Source organism: Mastacembelus armatus, chromosome 22 (assembly GCF_900324485.2).
Source record: "Mastacembelus armatus chromosome 22, fMasArm1.2, whole genome shotgun sequence".
Taxonomy (NCBI): Eukaryota; Metazoa; Chordata; class Actinopteri; order Synbranchiformes; family Mastacembelidae; genus Mastacembelus; species Mastacembelus armatus.
Genome location: NC_046654.1, coordinates 4,695,534 through 4,710,613, shown reverse-complemented (window position 1 = coordinate 4,710,613; position 15,080 = coordinate 4,695,534). Strand labels below are relative to the sequence as shown.

Below are 15,080 nucleotides of genomic sequence, written 5' to 3'. Positions count from 1 at the left end.
ACATTTTGCCATGGCAGTTTTTTTCCCCATCCTGAGTGCTATGGCTCTGGTCTTTTAAAGAGACCACCTGTTGGCAACAAGCCTGTTCTTCATTACAGACAAGCCTATTATCACAGGATGAGGAGCGCCACAGGCTAACTTTTTTAAGTTAACCCTGCTGCAGTTACCAAAGCTGGCAGACTGGGAAACATAGATTACGTGTTACCACTGAAAATCTATTTCTGCTTGTAATTTTGTATCTTGTTTTAGAATAAGGGCTTTTGACAGTGTTAGAGGGAAGTACTTCATACTTGCCCTTGTCAGTCACAAATGTCGCAAACAAAGGGACTCAACTGTTCTATAACTACAGATTTGGAGTCATATTCATGCATGCATTGTTAGGAGAAAATCCAAACAAACCTACCGTAAAGCTGTCAATAGTGGTCTCATGGTTTTCAATTATTTCTGGCATCTGGAGGGTTTTTGCTCTTTTGAAAGCAGATCTAAGGAATTTTCAGGGCAAAAACATTAGCATAAATACAGCATGATAACTTTCACAACTGTGTATAAAATAAAAGCACTGTAGGTGGCAATATGAGGCAATCAAGTGCATACTTTGGCTTTGAATTGGACATGATAAACACAGGCTGATAGGAGCCAGGAGTGGTTGCCTTATTTATTTTGGATTTACTGTGCAGACTTTTCAAAGGTTGTAAAATCATTTATGGTTTTCATTGCTGCAAAACCCACAGATACAGCACTGAAGTTAAGATTCTTCATGAATAACCTTAGCTGTGGATCAGGTTGTATATCATAATTGGCACATACTGTACAGACTTTTGGCAGAAGATAGCTAGGGGGAAATTTTCATTTCCTATAATACACATTAAATGAGCAAATGCCTTTGTCATGCTCATGCCATCACTGTCAAAGTGCATCTGATGCAGTCACACTTGTTTCATGTTCACAAACACTCAGAGGAGGGGGGTGAACGCACCTGTGACCCTCCCCCACAAAACAGACAGCCCAAGAGAGGATCCCCCTGCAGCCCACAGGCTTCAACAAGAGGCAGTCAGCTGCTCTCTGTGGCCCTGCTGCACAGTCCCCAGGCTCTCCAGAGTTAAATGTGCCCGTGATATTGCCAGGAGGGAGCAGCGGGAGTTGAATTCAGGCAATTACAATCAAGTCAGGGCATAGTTAGTGCGTGGGCCCTGGCAGCACCTGAGCTGGATGCTGATGAGACACTTAGCCCTAAACCCTCATGCATTGGCCCAGGCACTGCGAAGAGCAAGCCTCCTCCCTCCACCTTCCCCCTCTCCTTCTCTCTTCCCACAGCAGCAGACCCCCTACTGGACACTTCCACTTCCCTTCACCTCATTTGGGCCTCTAGAGCTCTCTCACCCTCTCTCTCTCTCTGGCCCTCACATTGCAGTACTTCTGCTTTATATAGGTGGCGTGGAGTACTGCACTCAATCACTCTTCATTCATTCACACTGTACAATAATAGACTACTACTCTGATATTGTCCTTCAAGTACCTGTGCATAGCAGACCTTCAAACATCTTGTGATGTGTCATGCCAAGTTCTTGAGAAATATGTGGAGTTATTTCTCTTTAAGGTACGAAAGAAAAGCAGCAGGTAAGTGCAGATAGGCTGCTTTTCATCATTTCTGTTACACCATAATATGCAGAAGCAAGGACCTTTAGAAGAGCCTTCCTGTCTGTTCTTATCTTTATTACACATCAAACCATCAAGCTCAAGCCCCATAATACTGCTATCTCTGCAGTGACATTCATTTGCAGGTGGCTGACTATAGGATCCCGTGTCCCGACTCATGTTTTATAGCAGTAGGCAGACAAAATAGAAAGGGAGGTGCAATTCTTGAATATCTATGGCCCAAGAATATGGAGTCAGGCATCACAACAACACTCTTAGCCCCTTTTGCCAATAAGATGCTCTCAGCTCTTTCTGAGGGAAAGCCTCCCAGTTCCCGCCCTCTCTCAGCCATCACACTTTGCTGAAGTGTCATTAGGATTGGAAAGGGCAGGTTGCCATAGAACTCAGATTGCTGCAGATGTATGGACTCATAGATAAAACTATGATATTTTGAATGTAAAGACCTGAGCGTGTCACTTAATACGAGGGGCCATACTGGGGACTACACTTGCTGCTGCTTCATCTGCAGTCTGTGTGCATGCATCTTTCATGTGTTGCTTTAGTGTTCTGTTTTGTGAGATTGCTAGCTTTGCTCTTCAATCCACTTTCATTGTCTATCTGTAGCTGTGCTTGTTAGAGCTGGGCATAGTATTTGGCGGAACCAAGGGGAAAGGTGGAACACCTCTTTCACGATTTTTGCCATAATGGTTGTCTTTTGATTTTTCCTGGGCTTTGGAGACTACCAGGGATTGTCTCTTTGAAATTATTCCATTTTGGCAGAGAAAAAGAAAATGGATTGCGCTGATCCTGTTTTGTTCCTGGGGGGACGGCTGCAGTATTATCCTGGGATGACACTGGTGGCGAAGAGGCAATCACAGTGGCCCTCGCTCTGACAAAAACACTCCATCTGCAAAGAGAGGAGGAAATCACACCACAATGATGTCTGACTCTTCTGCCTCACTCTGGCAGCTGGGCCCTGGGACCCATGAACTGCTACACAACCACCACCACAGCCGCTGCTATACAAACGCACAAACACCACACTACAAATCAGCAGCTGTAACACACAAAGGCAATGCACCTGCCATCACACAACAAGAACAGGGTGGATTTGTTCGAGAAGTTTCTCTGATGAGAAAGATTTTAGTTTCATCAGCTGCATGCTTTTCAGAATTAGTATTACTAATTATATTGATATCATTATTAGTATTAGAGGTATTAGTATTGGAATTATTTTCAGTTTGTCCAGTTTATGGACCTTGGCACAAATGAATCCACAGTGGATTTTTCAAGCTTTTACCCACTAAGCTGTTTGCCTACAAAACACAAATACCATTAGAATGTCAAACACACACACCCCAGATGAAAGATAAGCAGCCATGTAGCTTACCCTGTTAGTATTCAGTTGTGTCACCTCTTTCCCTCTGTGTCCAATACCTGGGGATCAAACGCACCTCTTTGTGAGAGAGGCCTGACCCCCTGCTATTAGCAAACAGAAGAGAGCCCAGCTGACACCACTCTTGAGATGTGCCATGCAGACGGAGGCCTGTGATTACGGCACAATCCTGAGGAGACAACCCTCCACCTCCTGCAACTCCGCACACGCACGCACGCACGCACACGCACGCACACACACACACACACACACACACAACCTGCCCACCCCCACCCACACTGCCTCTCTTCCACGACAAATTCACCTATCTCTGAAATAGATGTTAATCTCTCGCCCAACTGGCTGCCTCTGAGACCTCGTTGACACGTACATAACTGTGTCAGAGCCATGAATAATCAATAGGCACTATTTTCAGGAACATATTTCCCAGAGCAGGTCAGTTCTTGTGAATTATCCTGTGGCAGATTAAAATCTGAGATTGAACTTTTCAGATTGGTGCTGAAGGTACTGTAGTCGTGCATGTATGTTTCTACCTATGTGTGTGTTTCTCTGTGTATGGATGGATGAGCTCTCTCTTGATACAGTGTAACACAAAATGATATAGGTCTGTCTAATGCCTTCATAGAACATGAAAACCAATGAAGGTAAAGCAGGAGGGGGGATTAATTTGTTGTGAGAGAGGCAGAGGCTCAAGTGGGTCTTCTAATAGCAAATTAGCAAACCCTCATTTCAAAAACCCTCATACATACTAGAGAACAGTAATGCACAAACACAGGGATTATGCATGTGCACATGCATACAGTATGTCCCTGTGAGACTGAAGATTAAAAATAATTTTCAGAAACATAGTTCCTACTTTTCTTTTTCTTTCTCACTGTGTCCCTCGACACACACACATACACCCATTCGCACACACAAGAAGAAAACTTCAATTTTATCTGCAGGGGCAGAAATCAATCTCACATCTCTTTAGTTAATCCGCAATGGCTCTCTACAGATCCTGACACTAATAAGGTATTGAGCAGGTGAGGCCAGGGGCTGAGGAGGAGAACAGAGGGAGAGGAGAGGCCTGCAGTCTGGGGCCCGACTGGCGGCTGGCACTGTTCCAGTGCAATTATGGGACTTGTGTATGGGAGAGAAGGGTGCAGGAAAGAAACATCAGAGATAGAAGGGAGAGAGAGGCAAGGAGAAAGAGAGGGAGGCACAGAGAAAGAGCGAGAAAGAAGGGGTGGGGGAAAGAGAGAGAGAGAGAGAGAGAGAGAGAAAGAGAGGGGAGAGAGAGAAAAAAAAAAGAAGAAAAAAAAAAAAAAATCGATCCCATCTGTGGTATGATGGTTAATTAAAGCAGCTCTTGAGCAGCCCAAGGATGAGAGGCTTGGCTGGGCTCCTGGAGGCACAGCTCTGATTACTCACACAGAATGGATGGTTTCTTAGCAATGAAAGGAGGAGGCCAAGAGCTGCCTGGTAGGGTGCACAGACGACATCAAGAAGGAGAGACATGTGTGCGCGTACACACACGCAAATGGACTCATACAGACGTGCACTTGCATGCGTATGCATGCATATACATAGGCACTTCTATACATCATGAGTCTGTAGACACAAGTGCAAACATCAGCAAATTAAATCAAAATAAATGCATTAGCAAACTAATCAGATATAATGTGAGTCCACTGAATCTGAATTTCCACAACAAGATGAGCTCAAGAGGTTAATGAAAAAACATACCCAAAGTTTCTCTAATTGTAGCTTATGGTGCATACTAATGTCTGTGTGTGACTACCTTCATGTTACTGACAGAAGAATCTTTAGTTCAGGGAGTGAAAACCATCATCTTTAGGGGGAATTATTAATTAATTCTGTATACTCTTTCTACTCTTTCCTAATTCCCTCGTCTCCATCATATATCTGAATAAGAAGACAATGATTCTTCCTCCAATTTCCCCCCAGTCTTCCAAATTTCATCTTATCTTACCATTACATTTAAATTACACCAAAGCCCATTAAACCCTCCTCATTGACATTCATGGCTCTTTTACATTGAGAGGGCACTGGCAAAAACACTAGCACTTCGGTGTGACCCCACCCCCATATGGTGAGATTTGGTATTGCATAACAGGGCTAAGCAATAGAGGTTAAAAATCTATGTTTTCTGCATTTGGACAGGTTCATACAGTAAAAGCACATTAATTAATATTTACTATCACTACATTTAAGATTAAAATTATTACTAGTGTGCAGTGCATTCTAACTTGATCATAAAGTATTGATAAGTGATGGAGAAATGATATGTACACAGCTTGACTTTATCTTCATATCATATCAATATCACAGAAATAACAACAGCCACTAGGACCACGAAAGCACGGGTTCTTGAAGGATGGTATGCAGACAGAACAGAAATACAGCCCATCCTCTTCTTTTTATAAAGTTGAAGCTGACATATAATCATACTCTCAGAGTTAGAGAGTGGTTATTATAAACCTCCAAATCTGAGGTGTATGAATTATGTATATGTGGATGATTTGATGGCTGCAGAATAGAAAAGAGGGTGCAAGCAGCTGATTGAGGTGCGCCATGTGGCGTGTCGTTTGCTGCTATGTCTGCTGGTGCAGACATATGAGGTCAGGGCCTCGTGCTAATTGGTGTCGGGCCGAACGCTTGTGAGCTAAATGAGAAAATTACCCGTTCTGGGAGGAATCAGCTGCGGTTGTTGGGGTGCCTTTTACAGTACGGCTGCAGTCGTATCTCTGTGGCAGAAACAGCAGTCTAGCTCTCTATTTCATGGCTAAAGGAGGCAAGTTAGAAATTAAACTTCCCTTTTTTAAATTTGTTCACAGCCACACCCGTTAAATATAACAAACATATAAACATAATGACATAAAGAAAACATTGATATTACTGTGTATATCAATGGGATTATGCATTTAGCCAAAAAATGTTGACCGTGCTTTTCTGGCATTACACAGTGCCAGAGTTCTGAGCACTGAGTTCTCTAATGCAACTGAAGTCAACACAATTATGTGGTACTGCTCAAAGCTCGTTTTCCTGGAACCTCAGGTAGGAACCTCAAGACTATTTAATTATTGTTAAAGTTATTGTAATTATGTAGCAAATTACTATTTATATGTGGAATAGGTTGCTCTTTGTGAGTAACCCACTTTACATATATATATTTACAGTACTCTGCACAAAACAGCAGACAGAGTTAGTGATTGGTTGATTAACAAAGTGGAGAATTCAGCAGCCAAAGATCAAGATATTTTTTAAAAGAAATGAAATACTAGAATGGTCCATTTGAAGTTGGCTGCTAATGTTGCTCCATAACTGCTCCTTGCATAAATAAGCAACTCTACAGTTAACAGGTTTGCCAAATCTACACACATAAAAAGGAAGCCATGTTGTATTTTGGGACTATTGCCACTATCCCCATGTGGCCCACAATTAATTATTGCAGGTTTATATACAATTTGAATGTATATGTATACATTGCTCTCATCGGGCTAGTAAATGATTGTACTTTATGCTGCTACCTCTACTACATATAGTATTTTGTAATCTAATATACCTAGTTAATTCTTAACATTTTAAGTGAAACATCTGATGATCTTATAAAACACGGAGTATTGTCATACATCAGAGTCTTGTGCAAGTATAAATTTAAATGACTGAGGCCTGTGCTGCTACTTTTAGTTAAGCAGAAGAGTTAAATACTTCTTCCATCACGTCAACAGACCTACAGGAGTGACATTTTTATGTGTGATTTGACTAAGCTTCTGTTTGGAAGCTCAAGGGAAATGAAAATTTCTACACACTAACAGCCTAATTTTCCTCTATTTGTTTATATCATATAGAAAAATTCTCCAAACACAATCAACATGATCCACTCAATATGATCTACATGAAGACGTATTCTTTGTTTTCAAATAATCTCACTAAATTCCTTGATTAGTAATATTGTTTAAGAAATTTTCACTCAACTTAAATTGTCTTATTTGTGAAATGCTTTTTTCACGTCTTATGCAGGAAGATTTGTGTCATTCAACACCTGTGAATTATTCACTTTGAAGCACAGAATTCCTCCGCTCCTCCAGCACACCCAACAAACAAATAACAATGTGGACTAAATGACTAAAGTTTGAATTGCCTTTCTTTTGTTCTTTCCCTTATTTCTCTTTTTTGCTGGTCTTTCTCTTTCCAAGACAGAGTCCTTTGGTGGGGAGCCCCAGTAATCTTAAGTAAACATCATTAACTGTTTGCTCATATCGCCCACAGAAAATATGCTGCAGCCTCCTTTGTCTCACTATCAGTTGTTTAAAGAGGTTTGTGCTGTAATGGCGTGGTCAGCCAGTGCCAGGGGCTTTGAAGTACCATCTCGCCTCAAGAATAACCTCAATGGTCACTGAAAACTGACACTGCAGTTACAATTTCAGGAGGTCACGTGGCAAAACAACTTGTAAACCCTGCACAAATAAGCAGAAACTAATTGCGTCCTGCTTTCTAATAAGACACAACTTACCAAGGCCTTATCAGTTCTAACAGATTGCCTTATGAATTGTTAATAAGTGATTTATTAATCCTTTACACATCCTGAATGACAAAGTAATAGACATTAAAAGGACAGTTTCTGATTGTCAGGTTGCCTATGAAATAATTAGCATTTCTTTTTAGCTCTCTTAACATTAAACAAACCACTCTCTATTTGGCTGTTTTTTACAAGCTGGAAAGCATTCAAGTCAAAAACTGCTAGGCATTTATTAACAATTACAATAGAATTTTATAGGAAACACACCTTATACTGACATTATAACTTCAGACTTCATTGTAAATTAAGAAACCTGATGTTTCATCAGTTACATTCTAATATTTAAAGGGAAAATATTGTACGTTTATAACTGTAGACTTGATGGGTTATTAGAAAATTACTAATATCAAAATTACTAAAAAAAAAAAAAACAATAATGCTTTGCATTCATCACTTGGTAATAAGGAATCTGGCCTGTAGTTTTAAATGTTACTAATTATTGTAAAAGGTATTTGCAAATATTTATAAATGGCGTCCGACATTGTACAACTTGTGACAGGCTAGCTTATTACATCTGCAGGAAACCAGTAATCCTTAATTAATAACTTACTAATACTCAAGAACATAATTCATAGATATATATGTACTGTGAGAAAATCTAATTAATTATGTAATAACATCTACAGACTTAAATATTTATTAAAAATTGTCAACAATTAAAGGTTCCAGCTGTTCTACCTTATAACAAAATCATAAGCTGAAAATGTTTTAGAGGTTTATCCCAAAAGCATTTAACCACTTAGTTAGAGATATTTATTTAACTTTTATAACTACAAACCCAACAGATTACAAGCACAAAATCCAAGCCCTTTTGTAATTCATCCTAGTACTTTTACTTAAATTTGCCACAACTGTAAAAACAGCAGGGAGTTTTTAAAATTTAGCAACCAAAGCGTTTTGTCTGGTTTCATTACTGATCTATAAAGCATCAATAGCATTTGAATCAACCATTAAAAAGCCATTAGTTACACATTTTAATACACTCCCTTTTAGAAAGGTTTTATCTCCATTTTCGTAAAATGGTGCTAACTTAATGCCAAGATGCTTTTGGAGACCCAGGCCCATTATTATAGAGATTTTAGCAGCAGCAGGACCTGGGTGAGTAATGGCAGAGGTGCATTAGGAGAGAGAGAGGGAGAGAGATGTGTGATAGCCTGAGTTGTGAGTCAACATCAGAGGCCGTAGACTGACCCCACAGGGGATTACACACTGATTTAAGAGCATCTCTCCAGCTCCTCTCCTCAACATGGCACTCATGGCCTCAGTGCCTACAACACCCACCGGATGTAACATAAAGTCCTGGAATACAGACACCAGCTCACATGCAGGCTCACGCATTCTCATTATACCCTTATTCTTAGCTCTACTCCATCTTCTGTTTATAGCTCTTTTTACACTACCTGTTCAAGGCTGTACTATGGCAGCTTTTTGCCGCCACATCGTGCTGTATAAAAAGGTACAAGTCTGGGATAGGGGGTTGGATTTTTGACCTCACATTATACTGACAGTGGAAGTAGCAAAACTGCCATGTTAGTCTAAATAAACAATGGCATCATAATGAAAAGTTAACTTCATAGTAAAATATCTTTCTAAAAAAGGCCATAGGATCGGGGCAGAGTTGGATCATATTAGGGTTTGTATCCAGAAAAAAAAAGGAGAGAGAGATCTGAGCTCCTGCAGTGGTAAGTAAATACAGCCTAATGGCCTCTGATTAATTCTACATTGCTCTCATCGGGCTAGTAAAAAGAGATGTAATGACCTGCATCTCTTTCTCTTTCTCTCTCTCTCTCTCTCTCTTTCCTTCCTTCTCCCTCATTTCTCTCCTTTACCCCCTCCCCCTCTGTCTTTCTCAATTTCTCCCTCATTTGCTCAGCTTTTGATTATGAATTAAAAGGGATTGCAAATGGCATGCTGTTGGTTGCCCCCCTGATTGCCATATTTGATTAAGAAATGTCAGTGCGCATGTTTCCCATGTCTGTCTTTTTTTAGTGCCTCTGTTCGCTGTAACATTCACACATGCACGAGAAACACAATGGCTCCTCGGCTCTCAGACAGTCTGCCATGAACAGCAAACTTGCACTAATCAAATGCATTCTTCTGTCTTCCCTTTCTCTTTTTCTCAGCCTCTTTTCTCATTTTTTGCCTTTTTAAGATTCCCTGGGTTTTTGTATCAGCTGTGAGACACACCAACAAGGCAGAAATCACAGACAATTAAAGAGCATTGAGAAAGAAAGGTAGAGCAGAATGAGGACAGGAACAAGTGATGGAGATCTGAGTTCTTTTGAGAGGACTGAAATCAGAGCAGAGAGGGGTCGCCTATCTCTGTAAGATAATTGTATTCCTGAAAACTGAAACTTCTTGCAGTTGTTTGGCAGTATCATTCTGATTTGTATTTTCATTCAGACCATGACCATACCGTATATATACCTATGTGTTTACTGCTATAACATTTAACAGCTGCAAGTACAAGCAAAAGAACAAACATACACCAACTCCTCTTAACATGAAGGCTGCAATTGACCCTACTGTATAGGAAATTCAAACAAAGTCTGTCTGTTATACAATTGATCTTTTCTGGCAACTGGACTCCTGTAGTTCTGCTTACCTGGAACAGCTCCTGGTTCCTTGCTTTAGGACTCCATAGCAGGTTAGTCGACAGCTGGCCTCCAATCAGTAGCTGAGAAACACACTGTAGTCATTCTAAAGGACAGAAGGAGTCATGGTTTAAAGGTCAAAGGTTTAAGCTTCATCCATTCATATTCATGTCCTTAATCTGAACAGGCCAACCCTGTCTCTGAGTAGTTGCACTTATAGAGAACTGTCTTCCTAACTATGTTATAGTGACAAATGTAATACTTGCCTGGATAATGTTCAGAGGCAGTGTTTTCTGAACTGAATGAAGAAGGTGTACAAAGAACATGGCTGAAGCACCAAAGTTCAGGTATGTCATCCAGATTCCCATTTGTGTAGGTTTAGACAACAAAAACACTTTGACCTTGATATCAGTTAAATGTTGATAGACACACAAGCTACTTTAGACTTTTCTCTGTCCTTGCTGGTAACAAAGCTCTACTGGTGTAAACATAAACATAAAAGGCTTAACAATGCTCTACTCTATAGAATATTAAATAAAATATTTTGGTTGAAAACAAATCCACTACTTATTCCCAGTGTGATTTCAAAACATTCCCTTCCTCATTGAAAACGTAATCTGGTCAGCATTACAATTCCTTCAAATGTAGTGGTATGTAAATATAAATTTTAACTTAAGTTATAAGCTACCAGCTCTTCATAAGTTCAAGCTTAGCCTAGTTATAATAAGAGGCAGATGGAGATTTAGTGAGCTAGCTAGCAACTGAGACTGAGTCAAAGAGTCTTTGACTTCCTCACGTAGACATTTGATGAAGACAAACAGCAGGAACATCTTATATCAACAAACCTTGTAAAAACTGTACTGTACATTTTCTAAAGAACACTATCAATAATCCATTAGTTCTTTCACAATGATGTATGCCTCTCTGTTACGTTATAATAAAGTATATCGGTATACAAAAGTACTGATATTGGTAGCCCTGGCATCAAATTTTGTGCCATCAGTTTCAGCACCAAAGGTATAATCACTTCATATCAAAAAGAAATGGTGGTAGTACGAAAAGAAAAACAAAATGATCTTACACAGTACAACAGTCATGGCATAAAAAATTATTTACATACAAACTGTTACACCAATGATGCCTACATACCTGCAAATGTACTGACACCTGCTCTTCTCTTTACCAAAGATACCATGATGTTTTTATCTGTTTCTTTAAGAGTCCTCATGAATCCTGCATCATATTTAAGTACCTCATAGGGTACTCACTCCTCACTTCCTATAGCAGCCCCCAAATTTAGACTATGATTAAAAATATATAACTACAGGGCACATTAGCTAGCAGAACACAAAGCAGCCTTACGATGCAGTGTGTTAGCCCGTGTATGAAGTTTACAGCAGAGTCAATACATAGTTACCTCAATCACCATTCAAATCTCCAGTAAGAAACCCACCCAGACATTTAATGTCTTCACAAATGGCTAAAGGAACATTGCATAAATTATAATTACAGTTGAGTGCTGCCTAGCGTTGGCTAACCAACTGACAAAGCTAACATTAGCCTGCTAATATGACCCGTTTACCTGAAGACCTTACGGGGAGTATGGTCAGCGATTAGCTGTCTAGGGTGCAGGTTTACGGCGTCCGTGCTTTCATACAGCCTTTTTTTCATCAACCAAACTCTAAAAACTCACTGTACGCTACCCTGCTGCAAACGGTTAGCACCTAGCTACTAGCAGCTAGCCAAACATTTCTCTCAGGTGTTGGTGGAGACCAAAAACGGAGTTGAAAGAGGACGACTGTCGGGTTTACCTTCATCAGGGGTCCAGAAACGCGTTTTCAAAGAAATGACAACGTTGCTGTATAACGTCTGAATGAGTAAATAATCCGCTGTTTTCTAACAACTTCATTATCGTTCTGCTTGTCCTGCGTCTTCCTCGTCTTCTTCGTCTTCCTCGTCTTCGTCTTTGTCTGACACTTGTGCTGGAACAACCAGATCCACATGGGGCTGGGAAACTTCAACCAGAAAGGCCCCTAGGCCAAGTGGGATTCTGACCCAGAACCTTTTTGCTGAGGCAACATCATCACTAATATTTAATTTATACTTGGTAATATTTTTTTTTTAAAGTATAATCAAGAAATTACTTAGAGCAGCATCTACATAAAAGCATTTTGCCAATTGCATTAGCTTTGCAAAGATGAACTGGAAATCTAAAACCCAATGGGAACTACAGGAGTCCAGTTGCCAGTCCAGTCCTGTCCTGTCTTCTAATGACAGCAGGGACAGCTGAGTAGTCGCCGTGTCTTTTCTCTATGCCTGGCCTGTCCAACTTTATCTTGTGGGAACCTACATACAAAATTCATCAGAAAATTTGTAGTTTGTGTTCATGGAGTATGTTGCAGTGAAGATTCGTCCACAGTCTTTTTTAACCACTCTGGCTTCAGAGTTAAAATAGTTGCAATATTTTTTCAGTCTAGTCTTAAGTCATCAATTTAGTGACGTCAGTCTCACTCAAATCAGACTGCTTACCTGTAGCTCTGGTTACTACCCTCAGATATGAGTTGGTCCTAAACTTTAGTAACAACCAGCCCTGACCATTATCCTCTGCACGTCCGGTCACACTCACAAGCAGCACTGACCATGTTTGTGTGAGTATGCGTGTGTGGTTGCTTGCATGCTCCCTGTGTCTGTTTGTTCACAGGTCTGCGCTGTTGTGCATGAGTGTGCGTGTCTGTGTATCTGCATGCATGGACATGTGAACAAGTGCGCTTTTTGTATGAGTGCCTTATGAGTGTGTGTGTGCTTGCACTTGTGTGTGATAATGGGCTGTGTCCATCAGCACACAGAACACGAGCCTTCTGTATCAGGCAGAAGACACACTTAATGCCTGTCACAGGGTCAGATCAAGTGTGTACAAAGGAGAATTGATTCCTTTGAAAAACAGAATCCAACCAAGGACAGTTTTCCCATTTGCCAAGGAGTAAGAAAGAGAGAGGTGTATAGAAAGAGGGTAGAGGGAGAAAATGGGAGAGAGAAATTGTGTAGATGCCTGCAGCAGAGAAATGTGTTGATCTTTTGAGATGAAAAGCCTTACTTTCACAGGCTACAAGATGGAATGGTGGGCTTCAGGGCCAAGGCTATAAGAAGAGGAGTTTCTTTCCCCTCTAGGTCTTTTTGTTATCCTCTCATCAGTCCGTCTCAGAGGAGGAGGTATGGGGTGAGGGTGTGGGAGCTGATGGCTATGTCAACTCTATGCTTCCTCAGCAGGAAAAGGGCTTCCTCCTCGGCCCTCACAAGCTACCTTACTGAAAATGAACACAGGAGCAGAGGAAGAGGTGAGGTGTAAGTTTGAAGCAGGCGCAGAGCAGAGGAGGGTGTTAATGAGGGGACGCACAAGTAGAAAAGGTTCCACTGGGTTCTTTTTTAGAAGGTGGCCCCTCTCACATTATATTCTTGACTCCCCTCCAGGAGGGCCTAATGATGCTCTCCAAGGATGGCGGTCTTGAGGAGGAGAGGGGGGCTGACTTACTGGGAGGAAGCACCCCAAACGCCACAGAGGAGGTAGCCAAGAAAAGGGAGAGAGAATGGTGTGCCCACTAGAGAGATGAGTGAGAAGGAGCTCTTTTTCTCAAGACTCTTCATGTGCCCATCTTCCTCTCACTTCAACCTCTCTCTTCTTCTCTGGCTCACCTCTCCACCTCTAGCCATCCTCCCTTTTCTTGCTGCTATGTCCTCTGGAGCAGGTTGGTAATTGTCACGTATAGCAGCACTCTTTTCCATTAAGTATGTACAAGGAGTTAATATCTGAGCTAAACTGAGCTAAATGTTGATTTAGTTGTGAATTCAAGCTCCATTACAGGCAGGAGCCTTAGGTACCATTTGTAGTACAATATATTTACAGAAAATTCCAAGATTTTCTATCTTTCCAGTGCTTTTTTGCCTCTCTAAAACAAATTTATAACCCACACCCATCTACCCCCAACCCTTTTTATTCCCCAAGAATGTCAGAGTATCCATAAACAAAATCAGAGGGTACAGTAAGGTCTCTAATCAAGGCAATCAGTGCTGTTTTCAGAGGTGTACAGCACAGCAACAGCGCTGGTCTCATCTTTATCTGTGCTTTAATTACTTGCTTTTGCATTTTGATGGAGGGGGGCGACGGGGGTGATTGTGCCTTATCACCTATCTCCAAGGATAAAAGACTACCCAATTACTTTGTTTGGATGCTAATGATTGCATTTCATTAGTAGCCGCTCTTAGCCCTCCTCACCCAGTAAATGAATGAATATGCTGTAATTTCAATAATTGGAATTATGAAAATTGCTTTTAAAAAGACGGCACGGGTATCATCAGCTTTCCACTGTGACATAATGCCAGTTTAATTTCTATAATAGTTTTAATTGTCAGTGGCCCTGCTGTGCATTAATCATTTAATTGTATTGTCTTTTTCTGCTGCAAACACCTACACCCCCTGAACACCCACACGCTTTCCCGCCCCAGCTTTGAAAATACAAATCACAATCAGCAGTATCATCTTGAGAGCAATGAAAGACAGTGAAAAAAAAACCAAGTTAGAGATGTAATCCAAAGTTCTAAGATAGTGACAGATAGCTGTAGTTTGTTAGAGGCTTTTACAGAGGGAATATTTGCAAAAAGCTTGACCTTGGAGTTTTCTGGTTGTTTGGTTGGATTTGTATTAAAAAAAACAGGAAAACTTTATTGAATCAGGTGAAAATAGTCTAAATGAAAAGTGTATTTTACTTATAAGCTGCAGGTTTTACAAACATTAAGACTGTATTGCTTACACATAAAACTCCAACCAAGCATATGTTCATTCTTTAAGTAAGAAAAATTTATTTTTCTTGGTTTA

The 15,080-nt window shown here is 40.6% G+C and overlaps 1 long non-coding RNA gene across 1 annotated transcript; it reads right to left on the bottom strand.

Annotated features, from left to right (window-relative positions):
* Positions 1 to 403: 403 nt before the first annotated feature.
* On the bottom strand, positions 404 to 12,071 carry LOC113130446 (uncharacterized). Its single transcript, XR_003295701.1, has 3 exons — positions 12,022 to 12,071; positions 10,222 to 10,316; positions 404 to 482 (listed from the first exon to the last, which is right to left on the bottom strand). It is a non-coding gene; the product is annotated as an uncharacterized LOC113130446 (long non-coding RNA).
* Between the last annotated feature and the right edge of the window lie 3,009 nt (positions 12,072 to 15,080).